Genomic DNA, 14,717 nt, shown 5'->3' with positions numbered 1-14,717 from the left:
CTATTATTTTTGTTATGAGTAAGTTTAAGCGTCTGTTATGAGTAAGTTTGCAATTTGATGGGGTTTGGGACAGGCTTGAAACATATGTACCGGTTTTCCTTAATTTCACTTTCCAGGTAGTTTAATTAGGCAATAGAGTACTTTAACCTTAAAAAAAACATGCATAATCACACGTTCACGCGCATGGAAACTTCAACCTCAAGGAATTGAAATGATCAGTACAGGTCCACGTCAACCCTTTATTCGAGAAAAGTTAATATTCCTGATGAGTCCATTACCACCCATTGTTCAATTGCCCTCTTTTCCTTCTTACATTTATCACGCTTTCTGCTGCCGGAATTTAAGGACTATTCAGGAATTTCATGAACCTATCGATGGAGCCACGTAATAATATCATGTTTAGCCCGTTTTATAGATGAATAAAACTACTCTGCCGTCCATTTTTTACGGCTCCACTTGGCCGCTGGTTAAAAATACTTTTTTTTATTTAATAATTAAGAAAGTGATTTTAAGTATATTGATATATATTTTTTTATTTTTTAAAAATATTTAAATATATTAAAAAAATATAAAAAAAAAAAAAAACTGCCCAGTGGTAAGAGTGGGGCGGCAGAGTAGTCCCACTCTTTATAGATATAGGAGTAATGCTATGTATAATTCCGACATTCTCATAATATTTCACTACTATTTATTACTTTATTATTATTTTTCATATATTTTTTACTACTATTTATAACTTTTTACTACTATTCAATATTCTATTATTACTTTTTTATTACTATTCACAACTTTTCTCAACACTTCTCACTACCCAAACCTACCCTAAAGTCTCAAATATATAAGTTATATACAAGTATTTTGTAAAAAATTAAGTGATTTCACTAACAAAGAATAATTGTTTTTACAATTTTTTTCGGTAAGGTCCACTTTTTTAAAAATGTTTGTATGTAACTTTTTTATTTGGAACTTGTGCGTACGAATCATTTCTCAGTTGAATAATCATACTTCCTTAGCTGGGAGTTACCGTTCTCATTTTCTTTTTCTTTTTTTGTTTTTTATTTTTTTATTTCGTAATTAAGAAAGTATTTTTTAATAATATTATGAATTTTTCTTAAAAAAGAAATACTTAAAAGTGTTAAAAAAATACATATAAAAAAACTAGCGGTGGTTGTAGTGCCTTATTTTTCTGTAATCTTTTAAGGAAAATGATATTCTCACCACTGATTTTTACCGCTCAGTGTTATTGTTGAAATATATTATTTTATTTATTTATTTTTCTTTTTACTTAGTGATTAAGTAAAGTATTTTTTAATAATATTATGATTTTTTATTTTTATAAAAAATATTTAAAAGTGTTAAAAAATACATGTAAAAAAAATAACAAAACAAAAAAATCAATTATACCTAAAGGTAGCTCCCAACGGGAGCTGGGAGCAGTGAACGTAACATCGTTCTTTCTTAGTTATGTATATGAGTAATTTTATACACAATCGTGAAGTGCGTAAACGTAACGTAATCGCTTTGAAAGAGTAGAACTCACTATTAAAAAATTAATTTTTTTATGTGGGTCCCATGGTTTGTTCATTGTTTTCAAACCGATTACGCGGCAGTTGCACAATTGACAATTGTAAATATATTTTATATATATATATATATATAGCTAGCTTTGTTCACCTACAAACACGGAGATGATATATGCGCGAACGCACGTGCTGCATGGGTACGTAAAAGGATTACGATGGACAGTTGTAGTTTCTCGTGTTAGTTTATGTTCTGAAAATGTTTTAATTATCGTACGTGCGCAATCTTTCTATATGAAAAATTACGCTTCTGTACGCTCACATGCATGCATGGGGCATGCGATGAACTCAAATAAAAAGAGAACGATTGATAAACACACACATATATAATAAATATTTACACAATTAGTAGATCAGTTCATATATAAGGTGTAAAAAGAGTTTGAAAAAACGAAGCTATTTATTAAAAAAAAAAAATGAAATGAATGATAATTCATGATGATCACTAGTCTCTCGACTTTGTCTTTCATGCATTTACTATAGTATATAGTCTTCTCATATTAATTAATTAATTAATTTATTTATTTTACTACTAGCTAGATCAAAGTTAAATACATTAATGGTTTTTTAGGTTTTGCACCTAATTAATTTTTAAAAAAAAATCTCTGGCTCTCGAGAAGCTAGCATTCAACTTGATTATCGGGTTATCCATGATTTTGAAATAAAATGGTCTAATTTCGTCCATTTGTCATCCACAATATATAAATCGTGTTACGCATGCAGGAGAAATAATTAATACCTCAAAAGTTTTAGGATTATTCATAAGAATATATATATATATATATGGTGGTTAAAGCCAAATTAGTAAGGAATTTAATGCAAGTGTATGTGTGTGTTGGGTTCTTAAAGTCTCGATAAATAGTATATCTCTTCAACTCTAGGTCTCAAAGTTCGGATACATATATATATATATATATATATATATATATTTATATAGTACGTTTGAACTCTAAGACTACGTTTGGACGTTGAGATGAGTACTTGAGTCGAGTCGAGTCGAGTCGAGTCGTGAATAATAGTATTTTATGGGTTCTATTGAGATGAGTTTAACTTTTTAGATTAAAATCTATGAAGTAAGGTTTAGATAAGTTTATTTTTTATAGAAAGTTGAAAAAGTAGTAGGTTCCATATCATGAATGGTTGGTTTCAGATGAATTGAATTTGGTTCAATAGCCAAACACAACCTAAAGATTCCAAAAATGAGTGTATATAGTGTGTGTGAGGTATAAGTGATCATATATATAAATATATATATATATATATATATATATATATATTCGTTTAATTTAAGGGCAGGCACACGATGATCCGACTGATACAAGAATCCTTATCATCCACGTATAGCTATCACATATATCAAATTTTTCTGTAGATCGATGCACTTTCTTTCTATTTCAATATATATATAATAAATGATATTTGTAATCAGAGTACTACGCAAACGCCGCGCACTACTTTTAAAAAAATAAAATAAATATGGGATCCAGATCCATTTCCTTTTAAAAAAGATTGCACAATACTTATACAACTTTGTATTTATATAATATTACTCTATATATTATATATATCAATGTCAACTGCTGCAAGTTGAAGCTGGCCGGGGGTACTGACCTTTGGTGGTGGTCATAAGGAGGATGCAGCATGATTCTGTATGGATTCTAATTTAGAGACCAAAAATCAGATATTGAAAAGGTTCGGTCAGACTATATGTACTGTGTGGGGATCAATCCATGATGTTCTCTCCTGAACGTAGAAAAGTTCTCGTTTGTTTTCATAATTTCTCTCAATTCATTTAATCATTTTATTTAATTATTACAACTTTTTCAAATTTCATACAAAATAAAATAAATAATTCAACTTTTTCAAATCTCAAAATAAAAATAATATTAAAAAAATATATTCTAACAATATTTTATTCAATTTTTAACTTTAATCTCAATTCATCTCATTTCATCTGCGAAAGCAAACGAGATTGATATAGACCAGTAAGCACCCATTTTTATTAATCCATGCACATGATCTATATATATATACATAAATATATACACGTACACACAGATCCAATGGATGGATCCACAAATGTCGATTGAAAAAGAACCAACAAAAAAAGGGGCTAATTACATATTTTTCGAAACAGACGAAACAAAATAATTAATATATTTACACCTCGGAAAGGATTGTTAAACAAAGGAAGCATTTGCCAAAAAAATAAGAGAGAGAGAAATTAGTGCTCATAAATTGTTGATCATCCACTAAAGGAACTTATAATATCTGTGTTTCTGCGATATATAATACACACACAGATATATATATATATATGTATGTATGTATGTATGTACATACAACTTGTTTACAATTGAAAAAAAAAAGCAAAAAGATAAGAAATGGACACAGGCTATAACCATTTTATTGAAAACGACGAGTATGTAACTTTTCCCTGGGGTCCTATATATATTATGCTGATATATATATATATATATATATATATATATATATAAAATACTGATCTGATGTATGCAACCATGCAATATTTTGGAATCCTTATCGTCAAGTTTTATTCTTGCAAAAAAAAAGTAATCTCCATGGATACCCATTCTTACTGGCTGTGAAGCCTCTGTCCTCCCTTTGGCGGTCCCTCCTCCTTACAAGTTGGAGGGTGGCCATCTTCTGCACTAGTTGGCATGAGATAGCAGTGTTAGATTCTTCTATGTCAATTGCTCGATCCGGCTGCCTTAAGATTGCATAAGATAGCTAGGAACCAGCTTTATAAATCTTCATACTTCATTCCTTTTTGATCTTTAAGAGGATCGACGAAGTACCACACCATATATGCACGGGGACCAGCTAAACCCTTCATTCACCAATCAGCATGCATAAAGTTGTAGAGGGAATATTGAGGAGAAATGATAAGGGAAGGATACGACTTTCCATGAGAATTGGGATAAGCAGGGAGACATATAACACCGTCAATATATATATATATATATATATATGGTTTCCTAGCTCAAGGTGTCTCGATCATAATGTCTAAGATGAAAAATTATAATTGCAAATTAATCGATGGGGAAGAAAAAAAGAATACACCTAATTTAAGTGCAATTAACAGCAAATGATCTAGACATGCCTTCTTGGTCATTGACACGATTTGGCAAGCGAATCTTATTTGCAAAATCTGTCCTAAGATCAATAGACTTGAAACACTCATCATGTCATCAAAGAGGAAAGTGGGCTTCACCTTATCACATTCCTTGCTCTGATCATATCCTCATCAGATGACTTTGTCATGGGGTCTACAAGCAGCTTTGAGCTTACCCCCTTCAGAAAGGCCGTCTGGTGATCTAGAGTCGATAGAGATTGAAGAGAAACAATGAACTAGGCTCTCGATGATCATATGGTATCCCAGGGGAAAAAACAAATTAAGAAAAGAGGGATGAAAGAGGAAAATATTGAGGAATGTAGAGAAAAGTTTTGAGGTTGAGGGGCAAGTGAATCAAAGGAGGGCTGATGAGGAGATAGGGCTTTAGGTGTATTGCGACAAGGCTAGCAGATCCACTAGTTGGAGACCAATGATATCGATGTGTGATTCTATTCTAGCAATACAGCATATATATACTTACATATATATATATATAGAGAGAGAGAGAGAGAGAGAGAGAGAGAGAGATGACATCAATGTATAGCAAAGATCATGATATTGACGTAGATATTTATCTGAATTATTTTGTACATATTCTTCAAGACAATTGTTAGATCTATAGTGAGATATTAAAAAACAAAATTTACAAACTAGCATGACTTAATATCATACGTCATGAGATCTATCTCACAACAAATATACGAACGTACAATTTCAAGTAATGCTAGTTTGTAGGCTAAGATCTCTTTATGGACCAAATATTTCTCATTCTTCAATGGCTTAAATTAATTAATACCAACAATGTCTAATGACCATGAATATGACTTGTAATTAAACATGAATTACAAGGAGGAATTCATGAATTTTGTTTATCAACTACCATATATAATAGGATGTATATTTAAATATATGAATTTTATAAATTAGTTTTTTATATTTGTAATTAAACATGGAGTTTGATGCCAAATATCGACTTTGCCTTTGAAGATCACTTCTAAAACTACTTTTCTTGGGCTTTGTGGGCTTTGTTGATACTTTCTCATGCCCATTTGGGGCATTCTAAGACTGGTTTGATTTCTGAGTTCATTTCCACTCGACTCATTTTATATAATCATTATAATTTTTTATAAATTTTATATAAAATAAAATAAATAGTTCAATTTTTTTAAAATTTTAAAATAAAAATAATATTAAAAAAATACATTCTAATAATATTTTATTTAACTTTCAACTTTCATTTCAACTTAACTCATCTAAAAAAAAAAAAAACTAGGCTTAAATGTGTTTTTTCTAAAAACAAAAAAAAACAAAAACAAAATTGTAGACGAGCCTTTTTTTCTCACTATATTTTGTTATTATGGTTTTGGGCCTTTAAATAAAGTTTTATTTCCCTCGTGCTTGGTACTTAATGTGTTTCCCCAAAATAAAAAGACTAGTTAAGCTGTGTTTGGTTGTTAACCTCATTAATCATTAATGAAATTTACTACTTTTTTAACTTTTTATAAAAAGTCAAACTCATCTTGCTACAACAAATTTTGGCTTTTGTGATAGTTTTTTGTGATGGTTTTTTGTGACGGACGAAACCATCACAAAAGTAAGGAAACCGTCACAAATATTTTTGTGACAGTTTGCGACCGTCACCTAAAAGGCAACACGAAAAGTAATTTGTGATGATTTACTGTTCAACCGTCACATTTTGTTTTGACAGTTGGAAGTCTTCCATGAGATATAACGTTCGAATGCGAAGTTTTTTTTGTGACAGTTAAAATCCTTCATAGAAAGTAACGTTCGCACGTAAAAATCAACGTTTGAACATTAACCCGACTGATTAACATTCAAATGTAAAAAAATTAGACGTTTGTTGTTTTTACTTCACAAGATTAATATTTATGTTAAAAAATAACAACTTTCAAACGTTTGCTTGGAAATGTTTGAATCATTCGAATGTTAATGGTGAAGCGTTCGAACATAAAATGTTTAACGTTTGGATGCTGGGTTGTTGTTCGAACGTATCTATTCTATTCATTCGAACATTTAGATTGTTTGTGGGTGGAAACGTTTGAGCGGAGTTACTTAAGTTTGAATGTTTTGTAGGAGTTCAATGGTATTATGTTCGAACGTTGGTTCAAATGTGAAGCCATGTTCGAATATTTGTTCTTTACATTCGAACGAACTGATTAAAAATACTAATTTCGTAAAATTAAAAAGCATAAAAATTGTATTATATTATACCATAAATATAACAACTAATAATGTCTTAAAGAATAGCAAAATTAGAGAATAACAGTTTCTAATAATGATACTGATATATTCATTTCTTCTTCTTTCCTCGCACTGTGATCTTGCTGAAGTGACATAACATATTCCATGTGGACCAACGTCTCCCTCTATACTTGCTCTTGAACTTTAATGTGTATTCTTTCCTCTTGGTCTTTCTGTCGCTCTTGCAAACGCATCTCTAAATCAGACTATCGCGATAAGAGAGACTCCAACAATATTTTCATAATTTTTTTTATTCACAATATTTGCCCAAATCACAATATTATCACAAATCATAATATTTTCTGTTATATATGCGCAAATCACTCCACTCACTACAAGAAAATTGATTTTTAGGGACGGAATTTGTTAGGGATGAATAAAAGTCATTTTTGGAGATGACATTCCTGAGCTACTAAATTTGTTCGAACGGAAAAATATCCATTCGAACAAAATATTTTGTGACGAACAAAATCATCTCAAAAAAGGAAAACGGTTCGAACGGAAAAAATAGATTCAAACATGGAATCAATGCCCGTTCGAACAGTATATAATCTATTTGAATAATAATATTGGCAGTAAATTAATTTATTTTTTCCGGGGAAAGTTAATAACCGTTTGAACTTAAACTTCCTTGTTCGAACGAACATTTTTTCAATTAATTTTTTTATTAGTATGGATTTGTGCATATATTTTTTCCATTAAAGTAATAAATATTTTTTCCATTAATTTGTTATCATTTTCAAAATATAAAAATGTGTATATATTATATATTATGAATTGCGGTGAGGTAAAATATTTATAAATTCATAAATATATTTTATGTAATTAACTTCAATAGTGATTTATTTTATGTTAAATTTATATAAATATAACTTTAAAGATAGTATCATTTTTTTATATTATCATGAACGGCAAGTAAAATGAAAAAAATAAACAAAGTAGTAAACACGAAAAATAAAAACTATACATTAATTACATCTCAAATATATAATGTTCAATACAACATAAAAAAGTAAAATAATAACTAAAACGATCATTGGGTCATTAGTATCTCAGCATTCTCTTGCAACATTTTAATAGATCCTTACAGATCCCTAAGCTTGTCCATGATGGGCTCAACGAACTCCACAAACAGAGCTCGTACCTGATCCAAAGTAGCCCCAGGAGGCTGTCTCTCAACAGCGGCAACACTATTAGAAGCTGGATCTGTGGGAGGATCACTAGGCTGTTCTGGTGCAGTCTTTCGCAAGTGCCCCTTGCTCTTGCTGAATGTGAACTTGTTAAAAGTCCCCATCTGTGGCGACCTTCGCTCAGTGGCCGACACTGTAACCCTCGATCAGAGTAGGAGGTTAGATATCAGCAGTGCAAATGGTAGACTACCTCCACTGGAAAAGCGTGACTCCGATCAAATGCGGAGGAATAAATACAATGCCAGATCAATGGGATCCCCCCGTGCTATCCGTAGTAAAAATCTGGCTCGATCGATCCCGAAATCAATCTTGTATTTTTTCGGATCGATGTTATAGCCAACAATCAAATTAAGCATTCTGAAAAATCCTATACAATTGGCCTGTCGGATCACCTTGCTCCCATCATATGGAGGAGCCGATGGGTCTCGCACTAGCTTATGCACTTGATCGTCTGTGAGACCATCATCAGGTAGATCCTCATTCTCACTACCATCCTAAGTAGCATCCGAATCTACATTTGGGGCTAGCGTGAAGGATGCGGCCGGTGTGTCAGAATCAGATGGTACAGCCGCTGGTCCCCGTGTAGCTGCTGCAGGATATGCGTCGGCTATACGGGGAATGTCAAGGAACTCAACAATAATGCGGGGAGGGAAATTAATACTCACTCCCGGACTGATATGGTGTAGAACAGAGCATCAGCGCTAAGTTCTCCCATGGCACAGTAGAACTCACCGACCATCTCTGGATATGTAGTCCCCCGCCGCTCATAGATCGGTATCCATCCCTGCTCGGTGAAGATGGACTGTAGGTTCCGTCCCTCCCATGAAAGATCAAAGAAGTCAGACAAAATGACTGTACGCTTGACAAGTGTAGGCCTCGCCTCCGGAGCATGAGCTTCTGATCCATTACTTTGGCTGGGCTGATCTCTCGCACGTTTTCTTCCGCTGGATGCCATTGATATACTGTTTAACCATAATGAAAGTAAGAATATAATTAACCATAATATTTAAATTATATTATTGAAGAATTATAGTATATTGAACTAAATTGAAATAATTCGAGAAAACTCTATTCGAATGGACTGTTCTGTTCATTCAAATAGAGTTTCTTTGTTCATTCGAACGAATTTATTTTGTTCAAACAGAAATAATGCTGTTTGGCAACTAAGCGTTCGAATGGACTAGATTTTGTTCGAACGGAAGAAGCCAAACAGCCATGGCTGAGTCGACTCAGCCCCGAACTGAAAAACTTCCTATCTAGATGTTATCATTTGTTTTAATCGGTAGAAATGATTAAGGAGTGAAGCCCAATAATTTCTACCGATTATTTTGATGTTATTTCCACGGAATACATCAAAATGGGTGGATTTCGGATTCGAAATCCATACCCCCCAAACATATCCCATTCGTGCAAAAAACTAAACAATAGAGGTGGAGAGTTGACCTATACCTCTTAGAAGTTCAAATGTGGGGTTCTTACGGAGGTTGAGTGGCGGTTTTCGCGGAGGAGTTAAGGGGCGAACTCGGAGGCTCTTGGTGGTTGCTGGTTCGAATGAAAGAGTTTTGTTTCATTGTATTCGAACTGAGTCTATAATGACCGTGGCGTCTTGTTCGAACTGGATAAATATCCGTTCGAACGGTTATTATATTAATATATTTATAATTATATTACTAATAGTAATATATAATAATAATAATATTACAAAGTACAAAAGTATAAAAATGAAACTAATAATAGTATTATAATACTTTTAATTAATATATTTAGTATATTATTTTTAAACATATTATTTCTATTATACTAAGTACATACTAAGAGCATTGACATTGGATTCATCATTTTTATCTTCAAAATTTGATGAAAAGTACATATTTTTCATCAACTCAAAACCTCCCTATCCATAACCCCATATTGAATTAGCCATTGGATTCATTATAATAATAATATAATATGATTTTTTAATAATAATATTTTTAATTTATTTTTTTAATATTTTACAATTATACTAACTATATGTTAATTAATAATTTAATTTGATACTTAAATTATTATTTCCCAACTTAAATATATTGTGGCTCAAAATTCGGAAACAATAATTTAAGTAAATAAAATAATAGTTATAGAGTGTGAATAGTGAGTCTTCAAATTTGAAGATGAATTGGAATGCACAATTCGTCAAAGTTTAATGTTTGGTGAATCCAATGCAGTGATTTTAAACATGAATTCATCAAATTTTGAAGATTGAACTCATTTGATGAGTCCAATGCCAATGCTCTAAGTATTTAGTATAATTACAATGGCTGAATTATATAGGTACTATATATAAGTTATGATAACTATACTCCTATAGTTTATATAATATTATAACACTAACTATAATTACTAGTTATATAACTGTAGTGTAAGTATTATATATAGTTACTATATAGCTATAGCTATTATAAGTTATGATAAGTATACAAGTTAATATAATTAATATAAATATAGATATAGTGAGCTATATAGCTACTACAATGTAAGTATTATATAGTTACTATATAGTTATAGCTATTATAAGTTATGATAACTATACAACTTAATATAATTAATACATATATAGTAGCTATTAGTTATATAGCTACTACAGTGTAAGTATTATAAGTTATAATAACTATACAAGTTAAAATAATTAATATATATAGTAGTTATTAGTTATATAGCTACTACAGCGTAAGTATTATAAGTTTTGATAACTATACAAGTTATCATAAGTACTATAGTTAAAATAGTTACTATAGCTACTTCAGTGCAAGTATTATAAGTTATGATAACTATACAAGTTATCGTAACTACTAGTTACTATTATAAGTTACTATAACTATAGTTATTATATTTTATATCACAAGATAGTAAGTTATATAATATATAGTGCAAAATTAGAAGACCAAAAGTATATATATATTAATAAGTATTATATATTAATAGTTAGTATATAGTATAAGTATTATATTAACTATTAGACTTGTAGTACATTATATATTATCAATTATAATATAAAATAGTTGGTAAAATATATAGTTATTATATAGTATATAATATTAAAATATTATATGATTGGTTCGAACCCAATAACGTCTCGTTCGAACGGTGTTATCTCGTGGAATGTGTTTGGAGGGAAACTTGTCGCCAAATACTCTGAATGTTAGTTTATTCGAACGTTAAAATTCGTCATTCGAACGCTCTGGTCGAATAGTGTTACGAAAATACCTTTTGAGCTGGTCTACATTTGAAGAATATGCCAAGAAATATTCTTATTTGTTAGTTCGAACAACAAAATGACACGTTCGAATGTGAAATAAATCGCGGCAGATTTGGCGCCTATTCGAAATTTTCGTGTTCGAATGTGTAAATTTCCAGTTTGAACGGGACTTCACATATTCATATACCTGAACCTCCAGTTCATTTTCACAGTTGATGAGTGTTTAATAGGAGGTAGAGCACGGCTTTGTGATTTTGTGTGTGTGAGAGTGTTGTGGAGAGAGAGATACTCACAGACTTAGTGAGAGAAGGGATTCTTGAGAGAGAGAGGAGAGGTTCGAACAAAAAGTACGTTTTTTTTCTATGTTTTTTTATATTTCGAGTTTCATTAATGTTAGTTTATTACACATGATTTAGGTTTTCTCATAATGTATTTTCTGCTTATGTAGGTATTGTGGATTGATACTTTTGTTGGATTACTTAAATTCAAGGTAATATTTATAATTTTTAGATTTTTTATAATTTATAATTTATAATTAATTATGTTAAGATGCATGCTGTATATTTGTGTTTGTGCAATCCCATTTAAAATGGGCACTCTGGCAATATACATCTTATGAGATTGTGATTGTAAAAATTGTGTTTTGTGGCAAATGTTTTGTCTCTGCTTCGTGTCTGGAATCTGGGTTTGTTCCGTTCGAACGCTATAACGTTAGTTCGAACGGGATCCTGTGGGAGTAGAATATTGTTCGAACAAAATCCTAATATAACAAAAATTATAAAATTATAAGATATAAAAATATAGATTAATATAATATAATTACAACATAGTTTATATAAAATTAAATTAGAAACTTAAAATATAGATATAACATAGCAATTGTTAATAGTTAAATTAATGTATAAAACTTATAAAAAATGTAATTACAAAATAATATAGTATAATTACAAAATATTATGCACTAAAATTAAATTAGAAACTTAAAATATATATATAACATAGCAATTGTTAATAGTTAAATTAATGTATAAAACTTATAACAAAATTAATTACAAAATAATATAGTATAATTACAAAATATTATGCACTTAAATTAAATTAGAAACTTAAAATATATATATAACATAGCAATTGTTAATAGTTAAATTAATGTATAAAACTTATAACAAAATTAATTAAAAAATAATATAGTATAATTACAAAATATTATGCACTAAAATTAAACTAGAAATTTAAAATATAGATATAACATAGCAATTGTTAATAGTTAAATTAATGTATAAAACTTATAACAAATTTAATTAAAAAATAATATAGTTTAATTACAACATATTATGCACTAAAATTAAATTAGAATGTAGCAATTGGTGATTAATTAGGAATGTAATGTTGCAATGTATTTGTGATTTGGAATATGATTTTGTTGTATAATTGTATTAGGAGTTAGATAGTTTTGAATTTTAGGGTTATTTTTATATGTACTTAAACCTTAGACCCGTTCGAGAGTTGTGGCCAAATATTCTCTTAAAGAATGTTTGGATACAACTCTTGAATTGTCCAAAGTGGACAGTTTGGGATTCTATCATCTATACAGTAGATATATTCAGTTTAAACACTTGTGTTAGTCAATTAAAATTTGGGTTCAGCGATTCCTTACATTCTTCGGGTATGTGGTCCGATGTCGAATGCATTTCGGAGGTACAAAGATCGATGCTATGCACATTATAAGAAGTTCAATACTACAATAGAGGCGCGCCAAAATCCATTCCAAAATATTCCACCAAACGAATGAGAGAAAGTTTGTGATATGTTTGAAGACCCTGCTTATCAGGTAATATTGCTGATGTCTTTTTTTAATAATATATCACAGATGTATTAAACATATAGACTAATATTTTTTTCTTTTAGCAACGGAGTACTGTGAACAAAGCAAATAGATCAAATTTAAAGATAAACCATCATGCAGGTTCTCGATCTTTTCATAGTTTGTCTAACAAAATGGTAAGTTATTTTAGTGCCTGTTAAATATTAACATATAATACACATTTTTTTATTTAAGTTCTAATATAGATTTTCCTTTTGTAGAAAGAAGAATGTCCCGCTGACTATGATTTGACCTAATTGTATACTAAAACACATAAAAATCATGATGGTATTTGGGCCAGTCCCGAAGCAAAGGCAAATTATGTAAGTTTAAGTTTTTTTTAATTTCATTGTCACATAATATTTTTGTTACTTATACTAACTTTAATGTTTTTGTTTTTGTAGGACAAGATGATATCTCTTAAGGAAATTGCTGCGGATCTATCTGATGCATCATCTATCAACGATGCTCAAATCTTTTCTCAAGTTCTTGGATCACGCTCTGGATATTTGAAGGGTTTAGGACGTTGCATAAAACCATCATCATCAGCGTCATCATCCTATTCTCGAGCCAAATCGAATAACGACAAGACAAAGGAATTGGAGGAAGCAGCACTTGAGATAGAATGATTGAGGTCCGAGAAAAAAGAGTTGTTGACCCGATTAGATCAAGTAGCGGATTTGGAGGCGAGATTAGAAAAGAGGATGCAGTTGAATAACCAAAAAATGTTTGAACAATTCCAGTCAATGATGTCCCAAAACTCTATGCCACCACCATAGTCTTCAAATTTATCTTTTCATTAATTGCATTTATATTATGAAGTTTACACTATTTTGAACAATTGATGTTTGAATTACAATGCGTAATATTAGTATGATATTTTTAATTAAATTGTGATCTGTATGATTAATACAGTTCGAACGGTAAATTACCATTAACATATTCGAACAAAAACAGACCCATTCGAACAAAAACTAACACATTCGAACGACAAACGAGATATACGGATGTTCGAATAATAAATTATTTGTTCGAACAACATTTATGTGCAAAACCCCGTTCGAACGGATATAAATTTCGAAAATAAAATTTATGTTCGAACAGACATAAGTTTTGTTCGAACACAAGTCGTTTGAAAAATTTATTAGTTCGAACGCATAAAATCTGCTCGAACACCCAGTTCGTTCGAACAGAATCAAATATGGATATTAGTTCGAATGAGTATTTCATATTGTTCGAATGGACGTCTCCGTTCGGACGGATAAATATTCCATTCGAACAATATATTGAGATGAAATCTAGTTGTCTAAAAAAAAATTATCCGTTCGAATGGTTTCGACTAGATTCGCCCAATTTTGTCTCTAAAAATGATTTTTTGGGACGAAATCTGATTTTCGTCTCCAAAAACTTTTTGAGACGGTCTTTCCGAGACAAATTTGAGACAAAA

The 14,717-nt window shown here is 30.4% G+C and overlaps 1 long non-coding RNA gene across 1 annotated transcript; it reads left to right on the top strand.

The window, feature by feature from the left end:
- The first annotated feature begins 9,380 nt into the window (after nucleotides 1-9,380).
- LOC121242649 lies at nucleotides 9,381-13,800 on the top strand. Its single transcript, XR_005935938.1, has 3 exons — nucleotides 9,381-9,391; nucleotides 11,144-11,148; nucleotides 13,681-13,800. It is a non-coding gene; the product is annotated as an uncharacterized LOC121242649 (long non-coding RNA).
- Nucleotides 13,801-14,717: the final 917 nt, after the last annotated feature.

This window comes from Juglans microcarpa x Juglans regia, chromosome 8D (assembly GCF_004785595.1).
Source record: "Juglans microcarpa x Juglans regia isolate MS1-56 chromosome 8D, Jm3101_v1.0, whole genome shotgun sequence".
Lineage (NCBI taxonomy): Eukaryota > Viridiplantae > Streptophyta > Magnoliopsida > Fagales > Juglandaceae > Juglans > Juglans microcarpa x Juglans regia.
The sequence above is the reverse complement of the archived record's forward strand: the minus strand, read 5'-3'. Positions and strand labels throughout refer to the sequence as shown.